Source organism: Syngnathus acus, unplaced genomic scaffold (assembly GCF_901709675.1).
Source record: "Syngnathus acus unplaced genomic scaffold, fSynAcu1.2, whole genome shotgun sequence".
NCBI lineage: Eukaryota > Metazoa > Chordata > Actinopteri > Syngnathiformes > Syngnathidae > Syngnathus > Syngnathus acus.
In genome coordinates, this window is record NW_023590203.1 from 24,252 (window position 1) to 30,875 (window position 6,624).

The 6,624-nt window shown below is 48.6% G+C and overlaps 1 long non-coding RNA gene across 1 annotated transcript; it reads right to left on the reverse strand.

Annotated features, from left to right (window-relative positions):
• Positions 1-1,089: 1,089 nt before the first annotated feature.
• LOC119118664 lies at positions 1,090-5,938 on the reverse strand. The gene is made up of 2 exons (XR_005096848.1): positions 5,803-5,938; positions 1,090-1,271 (listed from the first exon to the last, which is right to left on the reverse strand). It is a non-coding gene; the product is annotated as an uncharacterized LOC119118664 (long non-coding RNA).
• Between the last annotated feature and the right edge of the window lie 686 nt (positions 5,939-6,624).

Sequence of the window (6,624 nt, forward strand, 5' to 3'; positions counted from 1 at the left end):
CGACTTGACCCACACCTTCTGTCCAACGCTGAACCGACACTTCTCTTTATGCTGGATCGAGCCGTCTTGGGTCCTGCCCACTTCCTGTGACACAAAGTGCCGTTGGTTGAGTTCTTCGGACGGGGAGGGCCGGCTGGCCCTAGTCCTTCCGTTCAGGTCTGCAACCAAATCAAGTAGTTTAGTACTCCATTCTTTCCCGTTTGCATTTTTTCCCAGCCAGGTTTTAACCAGCCCAATGGTTCTCTCTGCTACCCCGTTAGCCTGTGGTGTGTACGGAGGCGAATAGACTCTGATTATTCCCCGCTCACTACACCACTTGTCCACCTGGGCATTTTTGAAATGAGTTCCATTGTCTGTTCTTAATTCTTTGGGAATTCCTAGCCACATGCACCCGTCTTCCAGTGTCTTGATCACGCTGTTTGCGTTGGCTTTCCTTACTGCTTTTAGCCCGACATGTCCTGACATTGAGTCAACAAGCACAACAAGGTATTTCTCACCCTTAGTGCCACATATCCCCAAGGGGCCGGCTACGTCCATACAAACCGAGCCCCACGGCACAGTACTCCTGATCGTCAATCCGTCCGTGCGATGTCCTCGTCGCCCTGCGTTATATTTGTTGCACAGATTACAATCACGCAGGACCGCACGAATCGTCCTGTCAGGGACCCAGAGTTCCAGCATTTCTAATTCTTTTCGCGTAGGCAACGGACCCGCGTGGCCTAGTGCTTCATGTACTGCCGACACGACCTGCCTTACGCTTCCATCTGGGACCACTTTTCCGCGAGGGGTTTTGTCCCAGTTTTCTGCCCCTACAACTATTATTCTTCTTTCTTGGACGTATCGATCAACTTCATTATTCCCTCTCCAATGAGCTCCTTCTTTCACATGAGATCTTTGGTGGACGACATCAAGACACATATTTAGCTGCAACTCAGCTATTTTCTTCCACACTTCATGGTGGGCCACTAGTTTTCCCCTTGTGCCTTCAAAGCCATTTTCCACCCAAATGGCTAGGTCGAATTTGAGTGCTTGTGCACAATAATGACTGTCAGTTACGAGTGTCACGCGTCCAGCGTGATTTTTCTCCGCTTCTAACAGTCCTTCCAGCACTGCCGTAGCTTCTCCTGCCTGCGCGCTGCCGGGTGTCCTACCTTTGCGGCGGCAACGCTCCTCTCCATTTTGTTTCAGAATAAAACCCCAGTGGGCATTCTGGTCTCCTTCCTTTTTTGACCCGTCGGTGTAAAGAGTCCATTCATAGGGCTTTTCTTTTTCTGTTTCTTTTGCCAATGTCTGCTTTTTGGTGGAGGTTGTTGTCGGGCCAATGTCTAAGTCGGGATCTAGTAGGATGTCCTCCCATCTTCCCCACCTGACATTGGTCGCTTTTGTGCTCTCGATTGTGGATTTCCGAAGAAAACGATGCACGTTACTTCCGGTTTGGACTTTGATACCTTGCCCTTGTGCCAGGTCTTTCAAATTGCTCCAGTACTTGGCTAACACTGCAAGTTCTTTCTCCTCCTGGGGAAATTTCTTCTCGACACTGGAGAGGGTATAGGTCCACAAAGCCACCAAGCCAGCACCTTCGTTGCTGACCGTCACCATTGCATCATTTTCCTCGCAATGCACCTTCGCGACAAGTTTTACTGTCAGACTTCGTGGCTCAAGCCGCACGGCTTCTCGGACGGCTTGTTTCAAGTTATTCAAATTTTGATTGTCATTGTCTGACCACTGCCACTTCGCCGTCTTTTGGCTCTCCGGAGCTTTCTTCAAGCGCGCGTACAGTGGTCTTGCATGTTTCTGATAGTGGGGAACATGATCCCGCACATAGTTGCACAGTCCAAGTATTCGCTGCAACTCTGTCTCTGATCCCGGAGGCGAAATCCGTTCGATTTTTTGTCGAAATCCCTCTGAGATGCCCAGATCCTCGGTCACCTGGAATCCCAAGTAATCCACTTGGAACCGGGCTAGTTGGCATTTCTTGAGATTCAGCTTCAGACCCGCAGCGGAGACTCGTTCCACAACCCTTTGCAGCAAGTTTAGATGTTCCTCTTCTGTGTCATTTGAAACAAACACATCATCAATATACACCGTGACATCCAAGCCATCCAAAACTTGTAAGACAGTCGATTGAAACACATTCGGGGAATTCTTGTATCCTTGCGGCAATCTTTGCCACACGTACGACTTCCCCCTGTGTGTAAATGCTGTTTTCCCTTGCGATGTTCTGGCTAGTCGTAATGAAAAAAATCCATTTGCCAAGTCAATGCATGACTTGTATTTTTTCACTCTCAGCGTCTTGAGGGATGCCTGGGGATTTATGAGGCTCGCTCGATTAGCCACCGTCCGGCGGTTAAGAGCTTTAAAGTTGATTACCGGCCTCCAGCCTCCTCCTGCCGCCGCTGGTTTCTTTACGGCCTGAATTGGGCTGTTGGTCACTGGATTAGGCTCTTCTCGAATGATGCCAAGCTGTAAGAGTTCCTTCACAATTGTTTCCATTTCAGCCACTGCTTCAGGGTTCAGGGGATATTGTCTTACCGGTGGATGAACTCCCCCCTCAATGGTGTGGATGTACTTTGATCCAAGGTCTCCACAATCGTTCTTGAAATGCGCCACGGCTGCTTTCTCCAATATTTTGGTCAGCCTCCGCTTTCCGTCCGGGGACAGATCGCTGTCTTGGACCAGTTGGCTCTTCACGGTCTCCACATCCACCGGCTTGTACCACTCATTAAGTGGCATAATTTTTGTCGGGCCCACACGGACTGCTTTTGCTCTTATCATTTCTAATCTTGTTTTTACTGACTGACGCTGGTGTTTCGGTTTTTTTAGATCCTCTGCGTCTCTCAAAGTCAATAGATTATGAGGCCCTTTGACCCAAACTATTCCTTTCCAAATTCCAATGGGCATATTAGTCACTGATCCATCTGCCACCATCACAGTTAGGTGTCCTATTCTTTTTAAGGCTTTGCGGGTCATTGACACCTCGGCTCCTGTATCCACCAAATATGGAGCTCCTTCGATTTCAGCGTAGAGGTTGTCTCCATCCCTGTAAACACCCGTCAGGGTGACCCGCGCCTCTTCTTCATTCATTTCCTGGGCCCCGCAGGGGCTGCAGCCTTGCGAGCCTCCGCCAGGGCCTTTCTTTCTTCTGGTGACATTTTGTCATATACTTCTTTTGCCACGTAACCTGTTGGATTTACTTTTCTATCCATTGATTTCGGCTTGACCTGGGCGTTCTGCTTCTGGTCATAATTAGACCTTTGCTCCTTCTCATAAGTTGGCCTTGGTGGTGGTTTCCGCCCTGCTTGCGTCTCCTCTGTGCGAGAGCGAGTACTGCCCGATGGACCTGGCTTTTGTCTCTCCATGTAGTGTTTTGTTACTCTGTCCCATTTCTTTATGGATTCTTCGATTCGTGCCAGAGTTGCCTCCGCACCCAGTTTCACAAAAGTAGTGTCTTTGTCCTCGGTGACTGCTCTCAAAACTCGCACATATCTGCTTGGGCTTACCACTTGCTTCAACTTATGCCACACATTCAACAAGGTGAGACCCTGTTTCAGTGCTTCTTTAGCTCTGGTTATATGCACATCTTCGTCATCTTCTTCGTCATCCACCCATCTTTGATAGGCTTCCTGCGCTGTCTCGTCTCGGCCTATGGGCTCGGCTGTAATGTATTGCAGCCACATCTTTTTTGACAATTCTCCACCCGGACTTTCTTTGATTACTGGCCAAGTGGCCGATAAGTATTCTTTGACGCTTTCCTTCTGGTACTTAACGCGCACCATGCCTTTTAGGGTCTTAAAGGCTCTTGTTTCTCTTTCCATGTCGTTTGCGGCCATCCCTGTGTTATCCAGGTAAGTCGCTCCCATTTGCGTGGTGTTCGGCTGAGCCTGCTGGGTGGCGTTTGCAATTAGGTTGGTTTGTGTGGACATAGCGGGATTAGCAGTGTATATGTCCAGGTCATCGCACGCTCTCAGCTCTTCTTGAGCGGCATCATACACGCCCTGCTTCATCCTTCGCAATAGTACATCATACATTACAGTTACAAAGCCTTCTCTAAAATCTTTTGTCAAGTCGGTGTAACTTACTAAAGTATGGTAGGCTGGTGTGTTTAACACGTTCATTGCCTCCCTGTAAGTTAATTTCACCGGGATGTCTATATTCCTTTCTATCTTTTCCCACCAGGCCGGCGGGAATGGGTATTCTTTCTGCCTGACTTCTGGGATGTAGGTTTTCCTTCCATCCTTGGTTTCTACCCAACCGAATTGAATGTCCCTCGCCAGCCTTTCCGAGGCCTGGTAGATGCTTAGCACCGGCCGTTGTTTTTTGATTCCTTTACGGGTTGCTCCTCTCACAACTCTCGGTGGTGGGTCATTTGGATCAGGAGGGACCACGGCCGACATCACAGAAGCTTGATTTTCCTCTTCAGAGACCACATCGTCGCTTGAGGTGGCGGCCTCCCTGTTTTCCACATCTCCATCTTCATTACGCCCTTCCTCGTTGGATGTAGGGTCGTGTTCGATGGCACCAACCTCTGCGTTTCTTGGTTCTGTTTGCTGACGGGGTCTCTGAACCGTGGAGGGACGGTTCTTGGGAGTAGACGTCAGGCGTGCTCGGTAAGAGACACCTGTATCTTCTCGGGCAGATCTTATAACCACTCTCCTCCCTTTTCCTTGAGGCGGTTGTTTTGGTGGAGCTGGGCTCCCCGTTGGTGTTGGATTCGGCCCCCTTGGTCCGGTTATTTCCGTGTTGATTTCGATTGCCACTTCCTCCTCCTCATCTCCTGTGCTTGGCGATGGCGTCCTTGACCTTTCGGTGTTCCTTTGCGGTTCCGGAATAGAACTCAAGTCAGTTCCCCCTTCTCCTTCCGTTCGAACTGCTTTGCCCGAGGGATGGGGCAGGACTGCCACCGCGTGTTGTGTTTGCTGCTCCATCTTCTGTTCTTTCCGTGCCACCTGTAGTGCTTGACCGTAAGTGGCTTCCAGGGCTACCAGTTCCCTTTCTCTTCTTTGAGAGGCTGATATTGCCAGCACAAACTCCAGCCCTTCCACTGCTGTGATTGGGGTGGATATTTGCAGCTTATATGCACCAGCAATTGCCGTCTCTGCAATTTTCCATGACATTCTTCCGGATCTAATACCGTTTACATCCGTAACTATTCGTCTGGCTCCCCTCTCGACGGCAGCATCCACCGCTTTCTCCAGGATTCTTGTCATCATCTTCAGGTAGTCCTGTTGGTTCAGGTCCGCCCGCCACTTCTGCACGAAGGCGTGTATTATCATGTAGTAGTTCGATCTTCCTCCACTTGTAAAAATGAAAGTAAGATCTTCCGGGTCATGCTCCATCTGCCGTCTCGCATCGTGCAGGTCTTCAATATATTTTTCACCGGCCATCAGTCTCAGCCGTGAATCAAAGGTTTGGTTCCATGCCCGGAATTTGTCGTTGGTGAAAACAATGAGGGCATCTCCTGTCAGTGACCAAATATCTCCGACAAATTGACACATCAGCATGTTGCATGCACTCATAATAGCGAGGCGCTGCCTTCACTTCCTCAGGTGATGGAGTTGCCAGCTCGCCTTTGATGCCAGCTTCGTTGGTCAACATTTTCACTATTGAGTCCAAATCTGTACTTGTGCTTATCAATTTTACCATATTACATTCCTCCACCATCTTTGCCCCCCATTCACACCAGTCGGGTGCTTCTCTTCTAGTGTAGCCCCTCTCAGGGTGGGCTGACACTATGATTGGTAATCCATCTTCTCCCGGTTGCTCGGCAAAAAATCTTCCATCTTTTTCGATGGCTTCCTTTACCCGCGTCGAGAGGCTTTCCGCCTCGATCGACGGGTTAGATCCCACTATGCAGTCAGTCCATTTCTGAGGCCACTTTTCTAAGCCTCCTCCATACAGTATCACACATACTGGTTCTTCATGTCGTCCTAAAGGGTCTGGATTAAACCCCTCGTGCCTGGTTCCTTCTGTAGGATAACCAGATTCGGGGTCTGTTCCTCTTATACCGCTAGCCATTTCTTTTAGTGAATAGCAATGTTTCTCAGTTGTAGGGTTGAGCTGTCTCCTTTCGACTCCTTCCCGTGCGCAATCGGAATAGGGACGATACAGCTCTTAGTTACTCAGCGGCGCCTTTTGCGTCGCTTCTACTCAAAACACCAATTCGAGAACTCCTGCCTCGCTTATTGATGCTCTCAACGGCGGGATGCACTTTTATCTTTGTTCTACTATCCCATCCAGTCACTCTACTGACAGGATTTTCTAACAAGGGTACATTCAACAGCAAATTGCAATTTAAACGTTATTGAAACGAACAAATAGTGACGGCCAATCCTCAGCCCGAAGCCCTTCTGCTTTCCAATTCTTGGGAACCCTCGCTCAACTTCAACTGTTGTCCTCAACGGATAAACAAAAACAAAAGAGCGAGTAGATACTGGGAAAAAGGAAAGAAAGAGAGAGAAAAGAAAAAGAAGAGAAAAATTAAAAAAAATAATAATAATAATAATTTCTCTGTCCACTTTTGGTTTTAGTGATCACAAAAATTCTGTAATCCACAATGCGTCTGGAAACAAAAAAGTTGTAATCCTTTTGCGTTCAGGAACAAAAAATTTGTAATCCACAATGCGT